The sequence below is a fragment of the Cygnus olor genome, chromosome 1 (assembly GCF_009769625.2).
Source record: "Cygnus olor isolate bCygOlo1 chromosome 1, bCygOlo1.pri.v2, whole genome shotgun sequence".
In the NCBI taxonomy this organism is placed as follows: domain Eukaryota; kingdom Metazoa; phylum Chordata; class Aves; order Anseriformes; family Anatidae; genus Cygnus; species Cygnus olor.
In genome coordinates, this window is record NC_049169.1 from 37,468,647 (window position 1) to 37,483,919 (window position 15,273).

Sequence of the window (15,273 nt, forward strand, 5' to 3'; positions counted from 1 at the left end):
TTCAGTGGATTTCCTTTTGGTGACCCTGTCCAGCTTCTTAAGCCTACATTTAACATTCAGTGTCTGCAGCATCCTGCAAGGGAGTTGTACAGCTTAGCTATGTGTTGTGTGAAACACGGGATCACCAGATAATTCAGGCTGGACGGGACCTCGGAAGGTCTCTAGTCCAACCTTCTGCTGAAAGCTGGGTCACCCACAAGACCTGACCAGCCTGCCCAGGACTTTATCCAGTTGGGTCTTGAAAATTTCCATGGACAGAGAAGGCACAACTTCTTTGTTCCAACATTTTGTTATTCTCGTAAGGAAAATATTTTGCTTTACAGCCAGTCAGATGTGCCACTCTATCACTTCAAGGCCACTGTCATTTGTTCTCCTGATGCACCACCAGGAAGAGCATGGCCCCAGCTTCCCAATAACCTCCCTGCAGGCTCTGATACTGGTTAGTTGGTACTGGTTAGGAGGTACTGCTGCTACATTCCCCGAAAACCATTCCTCTTCCAGGCTAAAGAAGCCCTCATGTCTCAATCCCTTCTTTCAGGGCAAGTGCTCCAGCCCTGGCTGTTGCGGTGGCCCTCCATCAAACTTGCTCCCATTTATTGATGTCTTCTTTGTAGTGTACGGCTCCAAAGTGGACACAGTATTCTAGCAGTGGTCTAATTAGTGCTGAATAAAGGGATATTATCTCTTGGTCATGGTGCTTCATTACACAGCAAGGCATGCTCTTGGCCTTGGACTTAAATTTGCCCACTTTGAATTGTATCTGCTATTTTAATGTCCAGTTACTGAAATTTGTAAAATCGTTCACAGAAGCAATAAATCAAAAAACATTTACGAAGTGTGTATTGGATTCATGCTGTTTGTATTTCTAGAGTTAAAGCAGATAAACCTCTTTGTAAGGCTTTTTGGTACTCTGTGGTAACCACAGCTCCCAGTGCTGAGCACACTTACAGAGATGACACGCTGCTTTGTATCACAGTGATCAGCTCCATGATGCTGCTGAATTCATCTGGTGTTGCCTCTGTAAAGCACCTACTCATCTCTTGCTTTCTGCTTGGATTGTCAGATACATACACTGCTAATATAGATGGCACGATGCTTCTCCATGTTCTGGCATTTAAGTATTTGCAGACTACCAAATGTCACTTGTCATATATTTGCTTAACATGCGGCATCCTGAAGGGCTGCCAAAATATGTACAAACATTACAAAAATGAATTCCAGGGGAAACATTATTTCAATTAAGACAGTTTTTCATGTTCTTGCTCCAAATAATTAAAAAAAAAAAAAAAGGAAACTGCAAGTTGAAACTGAAAAAGAAACAAGAGTAGTCAGTCATGCATCGTAAAGTCTAAATAGTGTGAAATAGCCAATGGGCTACTGCTTATCCCATCACATTGTTTGGTTATAACCTCTTAAAATGATGACCCATGTTGGACAAATACAGTCCAGAAATAAACTTTTGTCCTACAATTATTTTCCAGAGGGACGGAATAGATATTATAAGGGAGAACAGGGTGTGTTCTCAGCAGGGACTCACGTCTCTCTGATCATGTTGATGGAGATGAAACTCTTTGCTGCAACTGAAGGTCTCGTCTCAAATCATCCAATTTGGAAGACTATATTAATAGTGCCATGGCATTTTAGTTTCAGCCCGTGCTGAAATACCGATGTCGCTGCATGGTTCTCTAGACACCGGGCTTTCTGCGGTCTTCCTGCTGTTCTCCATTTCCAAACGTAGCACCTCCAGTGATGCCCAGTGGCTTGACTAGTGTGTGATGATGCTCTTCATGATAAAATGAATTAGTGAGCTCTGCTGCAATGCCGCCTCCTGTCCCCTATTTAAATGCATATGCAGTACCCAGGCAAATTGTGGCAAATTGGTGTAATTAGCTGGTGCATCAAGAAAACACTGTTCTAAGGGGGAATATCAATGAATGGACCTTGTCAGTAGTTATTGATACCTGAGTTATGCCTGTACGTATCATGTGAATGCAAACACACACATACATACAGATATACATGCACACAGACATTTTACCACTCTGTGTAACTTTCCCTCTACACTGTTGGTGTTGGAAGGCTAGATAATCACTCCTCGCTGACCATCAAGCTACTACACGGTTATCATGCTAATCAAAGCCTGCTTTGAAATGCTGTTTAGTTTCATTACCATCACAAAGGAGCAGCTAAAGGACATCTAAGGCAGGCTGGGGGGGGGGAGCGAGTGCTCTGAGACACTATAATCTATTTGAACAGCCATGTTTATTGGAAACAGGAGGGGACATTGTTTAGCATAAGCTGGTATCAATCACTGAATCACCGGATTCTTTTCCTTGTTATTAATGTGCAGGCAGCCGGGCAGGGAAGAATGAGCTCTGTGGAAAGACAGACGTCTCCCTGCTAAAAGGGAAAAGGATTGTTAGCCCCACACAAACCAGATGGACTCCTGCAATCTATCATAAAGACTAATTTTTTTTTCCCAGGCTAGGACAGGGAAGTCATAGCATTTCAATGCCCAAACGATCCTTTGTTATTTTGATTTCCCCCCCTTTTTTTTTATATACATAGATTAATTGGGGGGTGAGGGGGAGAATAGGGATCTCCACCAGAAGGAATACTCCATGAAACAGGGCAGGAATCTCTTTTAAAATATAAATAATATTGCCTGTCTAACTATGCTTTGCTAGCCTCTGTGTAGGTGTATTAACTGTGTTACTGCATGCTTGTCTCTTATTATTTTTATTAAAGAAACACACCCTTTCTCTTTAAAACAAACTTGCCCGAATGTCTTTCTGGATTTTTCTGTTTTGACTTAGGGTTAGCAAATTAAAAGTGAGCATTGATTTCAGAGGAATTAAACCAAGTGCCCACAGTTATAGTTATGCAACAGACTGAAGGCTACGACATCTACCGATGCTTTAAAAGTACTGGTAAGAACAGCATAGGCAACGATCTATAGGTCCTCAATGCAACAGGTACAGCCATACAAAAGATTTCCCAAGCTCCCCGATTTTGGTTTGAAAGCTCATTATGGAGCCACTGTTGTGTATATTCATGACAAATGCTGGAGGACGCTTTTCATCATACTTATACTTGAACTGTAAGGCAAACAAGAGTTTCCTGTTATGTTAGTTAGATTGAAATATCACTTACACATGCAAATAAATCTAAAAAACACCACAGCCTCGAAACAGATCCCTTTCTCTGCATTTCTGTTTAAAATAAACATCAGCATTCACCATAAATCAAAATGCATGCCCAGAGTTGGATGCTTAAAATAAGAAGTGGACATGTTTTCTTCTGCTGAGTTCTGAAGTATTACAAACCATACCTGCCAGGCCGTATTCATGTCAGGTCTCATAAACTGAGTGAGTTTTGATTAGGTCAATACTTGGCTGGACAGACACGGCAGGTGCATTTGAAAGGAAATGGTTCATCAGTAGGTAGCAGACTCCCTTTCGTATGAGCCTTAAACCAGTATTTGAAAGGGCAGGATGCCACCACAAGTCTTCACGTTGACATAGACAGTTGAGATCCATGTGGATTTTTAGAGGAATATAAAAACTGTCATGACTATATTCTGTTCCCTGCCTGTTTTAAAGGCATCTCTGAACTTGGTTCCTTACCTGTCTTTTCTTTCCTAGTACTATTATACAAACAGGTACCAGATTTCTTTGTGATGACTTGAGTTCAATCATAAATGTACTGAATTTTCTATGCCTTTTTTGGTGGATTGGATGACCGTAAATAGTGACAATTGATAGCAAGGTTTACACTGGAGACGTGACTTTGCATAACTGCAATTTAAACAAGGCAAAAGAGTAACAGACTAAAGTATAAAGACCAAATAGTAGAAAGAAATCTTGCTTCACCACCTGGGGGGTGTCTTCCATTTTCCAGGCATTCTCCTTCTTTCTGGTTATCCAACGCCATTTTCAAATCTTTTCTCTGATGCACATCACAGGGGACAAGGGAACTTGACAATAGCTTGTATAAAACTGGTAGTGCCTGTGCCTATTCTTGTCCGTATGTAAATGGACTGAAACACTTCAAGCTGAAAGGACTGTCAGGAAAGTGAGACATTCTGGTTCCTGGTGAGTCCATGATCAAAGGCATTCAAACACTTTCCTCGAACTACTCATTCAGAAAGAGCTCTCTGTAATACTCATCAAATCTTTTCCTTCTTTCAGATATGAGCTGATTGATTGGAGTTCTGCATTTTCTGGTCTAGTGACTGTGCTTGAAATTGCAATATTATTTATGGAACAGAGAAACTATGTTCCTGCAGACAGATAATTAAAGTTTATATTAAAACAAGTATAGAAAACCTCCATAGATCTCAGACACCACTAGGTTTCTTTGACTAAGAAACATAATTTATGCTAACTCATGAAACAGATTATTTTCTAGTAAGAACAAGAGGCAGCGTGTGGACAGGTCACTCAACACACCACGATGAACAGGGATCTGTCGCTGGTTTGAATTTAGGTTTTGAATTATAAAACATCTGATAGACTGCATGCCATTTAGGTAACTGCCTACTGCATAGGTATGATTTTATGTTTCATACAAAGATAGACTGGAAAAACAGAGAATTAAAAATGGCCACTTCAGCTGGAAGTTCTACTATAACAATATCACTGAAATGAAGTTTCATTTGGAGCCGTTTTGCTTCTATTTATAGGGCCCCATCACTCATACAGCTGAGAAGTCCAATGGGCTGGAAACAAGTTGTCATCACTTCCAGTCATCTCTGAATGGTAAACAGTTCAAATTATAAATTCTTTGCCACTAAATTGTCTGCTGCTAATTGCTCTTCTGCATGTAATTATCAGTGCGCATTTAATAAATATGGAAATACTACTACATGCCAAAAAGTAAAAATAAGACAAGAAAAAGCAGACTTCAAGAATGTCTGGCAGACAAACTCCTTAATTAATCCTGGAACGCCACGCTGGCTGACATCTCTCTCAGTGAGCATCTTTGGCAAAGAGAGGGGTTTTTATGATCCTTCAAGTAAAGTGAATACATTTGCTTCTACAGCTAGAGAGGTTTTGGCCTTCGCCTCCAGGTTATGAATTTCAAAAGGAGCACTGACATAGGTGAGAGCAAGACTGAACACGTCAAGGGAAACACAGAAAATCTTAACATATCTTAAGAATAGTAACTCCTAGTAAAAAAACGATTCAAATTAGAGAGAGGCAAAACCTAGGAGGGCTTTTGAACCGTCACCAGGCTTTTAGGCATAGGTCTAACTTTTGCTTTCTTTGCACAATCTGTCTCCTAAGCACCCACATGGTTTATGTTGCAGCTAAAACATGGGAAGAAAAGACGCAGAAACTGAATCCTCCTCTCATGGATTTTCCTCTTGTTTCTGATTAGCAAAAAAGACCAAGATGGACAAGAACTTCACAGTGGTACTTTCTGCCTACTTTCTGTCAAATGGCCACGGAAGTCAAAATATCCTTGAAACTTCCCACCTGTGGTCACAGTCATCAGATAATATCGATCAGAACATAATCAGACCCAGCAGATAATAAGACTGTACGCAGGCTTAGTAAGGGTCCCAAATCTGAATCCCATGTAGTAAACAGCTAAATTACCATTTTCTGTTGTGAGAGAAAGATCCTGGATCATGTATTCCCCTAAATTATCAGAGAAAATGAAGTGAAAGTAAGATTTGGTATTTTGCCCACTTGACTTTCACTACTTTTCTCTAAAGGGAAAACATCTAGATTTAGGGCTGTTAAGCAGGTTAATGACCTGTTGCACAAAACTAAAGAATAAATTATTACCAAGAAAGAATGGAAGAGAATGTAAATCTGAAACGTATTTTTGTGAGTGGAAAAAAAAAAAGAAAAAAAAAAGGATTTCTTGCTTTAATTTCCTTAGTTGCTTCTTTTCAGCTGCCATTTAGTGATTCTATGTAGACCCCAAAAATGCCTTTCTAATGTTCATGAAGAATATTAAAACAAAACGGAGCAAGTTTGGCTAAACAAAAAGCTGGTACTAAAAGCTGTAGGAGGGAAGCATTACAAGTGGTTTTTCTTTTTTTTCTTTTTTTTTTTTTTTTTTCTCTTCTGGGCCAAATTCCTTAACGTAAATCTGTTGCCCAATGGGGAACAACCTAAAGAACTAATGTGAGTTTTGTTCTTCATGCCTGCTCCAGTCTATACGATATCTTTCTCTGAGGCTTATAATGGTGACAATTATAGTAAGACATTTTGTATGTGATATAATACCTGTTTACCGGGAACTCTGAAACCAATTCTCTGACAGCTGAGATGGCAACAAAATTCACAGACTGTTGTATTGACTTATTTTGGATTTAAAACACTACCCTCGACATTCAAGAGACCATACCCAATCATGAACACACTGAGACTTCTAGACCTTCCTACTTGGTTGTATTATTAGCATCTGAAAGAGATATCACTTCAGTACCTTTGCACTTGAACTCTGAAATAAACTCCCAGGGCGTTCAGGTACACTCTGTGTCGGCAAGATTTTTTTGACATAGTTCTTTAGGCATAGGTTTGTTTACGACCATTAGAGAGGAAGGTCTTGGTCTGGGAACTGTTGTTGTAACTCATGTATGAAATTGTAGCGAAACTTCCATGCCTCTCCCTTTTTTGCAGGTTCATTATGAATTCCTCTGAAATATCATTACTGAAGCTTTAAAATGAAGATAACACCAAGATGGATTTAATGTCTGTTTGCCCTGAAAGATTTCTGCATTCCATTCATGACTGATTTGGTGATAACGTAACTCTCTGGAGGGCATAGCTTTAGTTTTCAGATAATTTTTCTGCTTTCTAAACTAGAACAGGAAAAGAATAAACCCTAGCTGATTGGATCGCCTTAGCAGCATATTTCTTCAGGACTTCTGCATCAGAGCAAATTAGATCACTCAGCACCAATGTGATATATAATTCTCGTATCTTCTGTGCCATTAGCTTCTTGGGTTTGGTTTTAAGGGATAAGAATAAAGCTGCAGCATTGGAGTGAAATTGTTTTTTATTATTGGAATCACAAGATTATTTTACGGGCAAGAGAAAAAACTACCGCAACTGGCACACAGTGTGATTCAACTTTACATATTGGGAACCTTTACTCTGTCAGCCTCAATTGGCCACAAAACACATCCACTGCTTTGAGTCTTTATTTTTAGGTGGCCCTGCTAGCAAAACAAAACTGCTTCCTGTTTGAGATTCAATGCACACTGGTTTTATTATTTCCTTTAACTCTTCCCCATGTTTAAATCCCTACTTATTAAATAATCATCCAGCATTTCCTTTCTAAGTGGGTCTTGGTGCATCAAGACTGGATGTGCTGCTTGAAAATATTCATTGATGGCAAATAATAAAAAAGTAATGACAGCTGAAACAATAACTGTCTATAACAATCTGATTTCAGCTGTTGTTGAACTTGTTGATCTGCAGTGAAAAAGGAAAAATGAACTGTAATGGAATATCGCTCTCACTGCATCCTCCATCTTTGAATTATAGGTTATGATTGTGGCATTTTTCTCCATCTGCTTTAAAAAAATAACTCTTTGGAACAAGAAGGGCTGATTACTCCACCAGTTCTTGATATTATTCAGCATTTTGGGCAACATTCATTTCTTTTGCACTTCATTTGCATTCCCTAATCACTGGAAAAACCCTGGAAATTCTTACACAGCTTGACGCCCAATCCAGAGAACAGTTTTTTGATGAAGCTCTGTTTTGCTCCCATTCCTAGAAGCGTAGTCTTGTTCTTCAGGCATTTATATTCAGCATAAATTATGATGGCTCTTAAGATGACACGTGAATTACAGTAAACACATCCTAAACCTCTTGCACTAGGTTTTCAAGAGAACTACTGGTAAACAAAACGAATACATGAAATAGCAAGTTCAGCTGATTTCAGTTGGAAGTAACTCAAACGTATACCAAGACTGTGGGGGTCCAACAATATATAATGTTGAATCACTAGGTTCCACTCTGAATCTTCACCTGGTTCTGCTTTCATAGCAATTTTACACCCTGATGGGAAAAAGGACCAGAAGTTTAGGCTTACTTGACTCTGTATGCCACCAACTGTAAGTGCTAAAAGAAAGACAGCTTGAGTGAATGATCTTGTCAAAACAGAACGTATCGCTACGGAATCAGCACTGAGGGACTGAGTGATTCATATCAGTTTGTTAAAAATAGTGATGTGTATTCAGCCATTATTCCTTTGCTTTTTTTGTGAAAGGCTCTGATTAGTTGGCTTTTTCATATTAAAAATTTTCCAAGCCCTGCAGATACATTTCTAATGGCTAATCCTCTAAAGCAAAAACTGTGAATGTAGATAATTCTACAGTTCACTACTGCTGAATGTTACCAAGCTCATCTCCATAAAGAAATTATTCTTGAATAGGACCTGGAGAAAGTTAAAGAACTACAGCTGTCATCAAACACTTCTCTGTAGGAATATTATTTCACGTTAAGAGTACCCACATTATAAACTTGCTGCAAATATTCTAAAATACATATGTTGGGGAACGCTTCCATATATAAACCTTATTTTTCAAAAGTAGCCATTGTTCTGTCTTTTGTATTGTTCTTATGGTATATGTTATGCATATCAAGAAGAATGTTGAACTGGTACTTGGGATAAGGATTATAAATTAGGATTATTACATATATGACTGAAGTATGAATAACACAGGTGTATTATTGTAAAGAAATCTAGGAAAAAATACGCCATCTTTTTTCTTATTTTCCTGCTATAAAGCTTAAAGCCTCAGCATTTTCACTGGCTCCAAAAATATTTCATGATGAGGATCTACAGCAAAGCTCAAAATGAAGAGAGGGAATTTCCAATTCTACAGCGCTCGCTACACAAATAAACAAAAAATGTCATTTGATAACAAATGTGACCCCAAGTGGCAGTTTCCTTTCAACAGATGTAGTTTAATCTTTGAGCAGCAGGTGTGTAAGTTATCTCGAGGCAGAACTACAAACAGAGCAATTTTAGAGGAGACGTTTTACTTGGCAGGAAATGCAATTCCTACCTGCAAATAATTGCAACATGCAGTTTTTTTCTCCTCTCTCTTCTAACAGCAGCCCATACATGACCCAGTGCTTTATCTTGAAAGGCATTTACTTTGAGTGTCAATTTTTATCACCCCCCTCCAAATTAGAACGTGGTTCGGAATGATATTTGCTCTTTTGGTCAGTGTTTAGCAATTGATGTGCAAATGGATTTTCATTCCAGTTCAGTTTCTAATCACTCAAAGGAGCAAATTTGTTCGGAATTATCTATCTGGACATCCAGGTGGTTACTAATAAAAGAGAACCAAAGGGATATGATGCTGCATTCAGTCAGTTCCCACAGCTTAAGTGCTTGGCTGTATTTAAGACATCCTTGAATCAACCAAGATGGATCAGAAGACCCAACCACATTACACAATTTACTGCTCTCCCAGAGGTATGAGATACCATGGATCACTGCCAATCTGCTTTGACTGCCCTGCAGGTACTGCACTGCTGCACTGCTAGATGAGTCACCACAAAGAAATGTAATTTTGGAGTTGGCTTTTGGAAACAAACACTCTTTGCATTGGTTTGTGGACAAACAGTTCTCAACAGAAAAAAAAAATGACTCTCTTAGGTATTCCTGCCCTTCTGGTAATGTCCTGGTCCTAAGCTTTGACTAAAATTGGATATTTCCATTGCAATAAAATAACTATATTTACAAGCTGACCTTGAAGCATGTAGAAACCATTCCTCCACGATGGTATCACAGCCTCTCAGCTACATGCCTTAGACTGTGTGCTGCTAAGGGATAATGAAAATTCTCTTTCAGGCTCAGCTGCTGATGCTGTGTAAATTTAACATAATTTAAATCTCATACTGTTCTTGGCCTTCGCTGGATTCCTAGTATGACCCTGTTAACACCATGTAGAGTGAAAGAGAGTGCAAGGAATGGATGCAACATGAGAAGAGGGCCTGAGAGCAACGAGCCTCCGTGGTTTAATCAAAACAGCAAACGTGGAAGTAAAAATGTCCTGTATCTCAAATGGAGAACAGCACTCAGCCACATCCGAGGCTAGCAGATTACCGTAGGTGCTTCTCCATCTGTTTTTCTGCTTCTTGGCAGCACAGGTTTTGAGGGAGAAGAGCTTGGGGGATGCTAGGCTAGTTCCTGCTTTCACTGTGATCCTGTCTTTTCATTCCACCTTGATGACTGCTTGATGGAGGCCATGCTGCAAAACGGCATCTTCCTTCCCTCCATGTCCCCCCCAGCTGCAGACAGTGCCGCGACTCACATCAGGACAAAATGGCTACAAAATGCCACCAGCTTTTTCACACTGTGTAAATGACGACATCAGGTACATGACAAAAAGGAAACAAGCTAATTTCTTTCTATTGGCAAAGAAATCACTGCCTCCAGAAATATTGTAGGAACGGAATTTGAGGATATTCTTAGAAAGCATTGGGAGACAAAATCATCTTTATTTTGTGAGATGTGAGCAGACAATTGTCTCTCTGTATCTCATCCTTTCAAATGACATTGCTTCTACAATATATTAGTTCCAGACTCTCTGAAGAACTGGCTAGCAACATAAAAAATCTTCCAAAAATGTCTAATTTTGGCCTCTGCAGTATGATAACAGAACAAAGCCATGATCTGGTATCGCTGCAGCTGAATGCAGAGATGAAATTTTGCCCTTAAACTGGCAGTACCACAAAAAGGAATTAAAAAAATAAATTAAAATCAAGTAGGTCACCTTGACTGTGACTGGCAGGAGATGTTTCTAACACAAGTAATAGGACTTAGCGTTTCAATGCATAAAAAGACTGAAAAGTTTTGTAGAACTGGTTTTGTTTTTGAAATGACATTCCTCTGGATCAGGCTGTAGCAGCATGGGTTGACTTTTCTGATAGAAGTTATTAAAAATGCCTTCTCACTGCGAAGTACTGGCATCATTAACCCCCAGAGAGATAACGAAACAACAGGAGGTATCTCTGAAGATTGTTTTGAAATTTAAACATATTCCTTTCGATATATGGTTTTCCTACTGGCATGTAATTATTTCCAAAATATTAAAGCTAATTGCAGATGTTTTCTTTTAAGATCCTGTTCCCGCTTGAATAATGCATATGAGATATATGAGATTCTTGCTCCTTTTGATATTGTGTTTTGTATTTGCTATTCACACACATAAATTCACAAGCAAGCCACCAATACTTGTCAGACCTACTCAATTTTATACATATTCATGATGAATAGAACAGAAATTGCACATGCCCAGAGGGCTTAAAAATTTTAATGGTGGCTCTAACAAGTTCAAACATTCGGTCCTAAACTTAGACTATGCCTTGCTATTACAATACATGGCTACTAATCCTAGAACTATATGACTAGCCTAATAATATGTATTAAAAACAAACAAACAAACAAAAACTAATTTTAGCATACAAACATGTAGTTAATGATTTATGTAAAGAGGAAAATCATTTTGAAATAAACTAGGCCCCAAGGTTCAACAGGTAATGGTCAGAGAATTTGCAATTAAAATCAATTCATAGCATCACAGAATCATAGAATATCCCGAGTCGGAAGAGACCCATAAGGATCATCAAGTCCAACTCCTGGCACCGCACAGGTCTGCCCAAAAGTTTAGACCATGTGACTAAGTGCACACTCCAATCGCTTCTTAAATTCAGACAGGCTTGGTGCAGTGACTGCTTCACTGGGGAGCCTGTACCAGTGTGCAACCACCCTCTCGGTGAAGAACCTCTTCCTGATGTCCAGCCTAAACTTCCCTGCCTCAGCTTCACACTGTTCCCACGGGTCCTGTCACTGGTGATAACAGAGAATAGGTCACCTGCCTCTCCGCTCGCCCTCGCAAGGAAGTTGTAGACTGCGATGAGGTCTCCCCTCAGCCTCCTCTTCTCCAGGCTGAACAGGCCCAGTGACCTCAGCCGCTCCTCACATGTCTTCCCCTCTAGGCCCTTCACCATCTTCGTCACCCTCCTCTGGACACTCCAACAGTTTCATGTCCTTTTTGTACTGTGGTGCCCAGAACTGCGCACAGTACTCGAGGTGAGGCCACACCAGCGCAGAGCAGAGCGGGACAATCCCTTCCCTCAGCCAACTAGCAATGCCGCGTTTGATGCACCCCAGGGTGCGGTTGGCCCTCCTGGCTGCCACGGCACGCTGCTGGCTCATATTCAACTTGCTGTCAACCACAACCCCCAGATCCCTCTCTGCGGGGCTGCTCTCCAGCGTCTTGTCGCCCAGTCTGTACGTATAGCCAGGGTTGCCCTGTCCCAGGTGCAGGACCCGGCACTTGCTTTTGTTAAACTTCATGTGGTTGGTGATCACACAGCTCTCCAATCTGTTCAGATCTCTCTGCAAGGCCTTTTCACCCTCATCCGAATCCACAACTCCTCCAAGTTTGGTGTCATCAGCAAATTTGCTCAAAACACCTTCTAGTCCTACATCCAAATCATTTATAAAAATATTGAAGAGGACTGGCCCTAAAATGGAGCCTTGAGGAACCCCACTAGTGACCATTCACCAGCCAGATGTGGCCCCATTTACCACAACCCTTTGAGCCCTGCCTGTCAGCCAATTGCTCACCCATTGTATGATGTTTTTGTTAAGTTGTATGCTGGACATTTTGTCCAGTAGGATCCTATGGGAAACCGTGTCAAAAGCTTTGCTGAAGTCCAAAAAGATCACATCAGCTGGTTTCCCTTGATCGACTCGATGGGTGATCTTATCATAAAAGGAGATAAATTTGTTAGGCAGGACCTACCCCTCATGAACCCATGTTGGCTGGGACCAATGACTGCATTGTCCCCCAGGTGCGCTTCAATAATTTCAAGGATCATCTTCTCCATAATTTTACCAGGCACTGACGTGAGACTGACAGGCCTGTAATTGCTAGGGTCTTCTTTCTTACCCTTCTTGAAAATTGGCACAACATTTCCCAGTTTCCAGTCTACTGGGACCTCTCCAGATTCCCAAGATCTTCTTGTTTCTGTTCAAGGGGTTGTTGACACCCACAAAGCCCTTTAGTGTGGAGCTGAAAAGACATGTCCTTGTCTTTTCTGGTACCACAATCTGTATGCCAAACAGTCAAAAAACCTGAAGGATGCCTGAAGGACACCAGCCCCTTCAGCAGCCTTGCCTCCAGTGCAAAATGTTCTTGACCCAAATGAGTGAGGCTGAGCTAACTGAGTTTGAGTAAAACCCTAATGAGGTCAAGGAAGGGCATCATCTGCTCCAAGAGAAGACCGTCATTGAGTCATTTCACCTTAGATGATTCCGTGAATGAGTCGATCTTGCCCCAAGGAATCAGATTCGGTCACGTTACGCTCTATTCAACAGATTTATTCATTCTAATTTAGTTTTATTCCCTTTTATTCACCTTGATTCATGGAGGAATAATTAGGTTTGTATTTTTTCATCTTTGCTAATTTTACTGCTGGTCTCATACATGAGGGAGATGTCATGTTATATTGTCCTGAAATGAAGCACTCTTAGGCAAAAATCAACACGCTAACAGCAGTGCTTTAAAATGCTATGAAATGGAACAGATTAGCCTTTATGTATCCTTTGTCAAACCTTGGCTCATATAGTAATTAGCCAATGTGCTAACATACAAATTTCTAAATTATCGATAGTCAAGGTTTTCTTGACATGTGGGATCCAGAGTAAGCAAAATCCATTGCATGGCTGCCTGTGGTTCTAATAAGCCTAAATAGTCAAAACACTTCAAATAATTTGTACTTGTACCACTTTTGAAACACAAACAATACTGTTCAATATCAGAAGTTCTGATTAAGCAAGTGCTTGTAAGTTTACTTGAGACAAGTGTCTCCAGTACAAGCATTGCTGAGGTCATTATGTGCAGAAAGCTGGGTGTGCTGACATAAAGGGAAACATAACTTACTCGGAAGGAGTCAGACATTTAGAGTTATGATAAGGAATGAAAATGCAAATGGTCAATCAAAAAGAAAAACAACCTGGATTCATTTTCAGAAGGGGTAGTAATGACGAATTTTCTTCTGTCTTCTAAGCTGCGTTCATTTGGCATGGAAATAATACAACGGTAAACATCTGGGAGTCTAAATTTTTGTCTCTTATATCAGGTCAGATTTTATTTGAAAGATTCATTTTAGTTTTTATCTGTGAGTGTGTGGCAAATGTTGGAAACCTGTTGACCAAAAATGCTGCAAATAGCTGTGCAGTGTTTAGCAAGCAGAAGGTAAATTACTTTTAGCTTCTTTTTTTTTTGCATTTTTTTATCCAATTTTAGTCAGAAGACTGTTACGTTATTATTTTCTTTTCCTTCAAGATACTATATTTCCTGACAATCTTATGATGAAGATGCTATTGGAGCTCTGTTCTTTTAGAGAGGCAATTTCAGTCCATTTGACAGTTGCTTCAGTCCATTACTTAACTGGATACATATATTATTTTCAGCACTGTTTCCCAATCTTTCTCTTCTTACAGCTGATGGAATCTGACATGCAAACAGTTTGCTTTGCTTTACTTTGATTTACAAAAGAGGATTATCTGGGTTAGGAAGTAAAGGCCAGGCAGTTTACTACATATATTACTTATTATTCTCGGCAAGCGTGTAGAAATCTCTCATAAATAAGATCAGTAATGTTTTCTACTGTCCCAGAATGAAACAGTCTTAAGTGAGATTCAACACAGTAGCAATGCTTTAAATTGCTTTTGGATAGATGCTTTGGGATTCTTAAGTTTCATGTGAAAATTTTTTCAGCTTTAAAAGAAAAAAAGCAAACAAATAAAAACTTTTATACAATGCAATACAGTGCTTGAAACACACATTTACCCATATGACTGGTCTAATGCATGTCATGTTTTTTCAATTTGTTTGCTCTAAGTTAAACAGTCATAGCACCCCTTTTTAAGTTTCTTCCACGTTTTAATCTAGATCACTTCTTTGACTCCATCTGTGGTTTGTTACTATAATCAGTCAACTACATTTTTGAAGTCTTCCTTCCCAAGTATCTTTTTCAAGATTAATAGTTCAGATGTACAAAGTCAGTCACCTATCTAAGTGATAAACCAGGACCGTAAGGTTCTCTAGCTCAAAATATCTGCTTACAGCAGTGTGCAGCTTTTGACTCGGAACGGCAATTTTCCTTTTATTTCCCCAAAACCAGCTGTAAAAACTGATAACCAGCTTTAAATTCGTCATCGTAAAGGAGTCCCATTAAGCCTAGTGAAGATGTGTGGTATAGCTCTTTACATGCT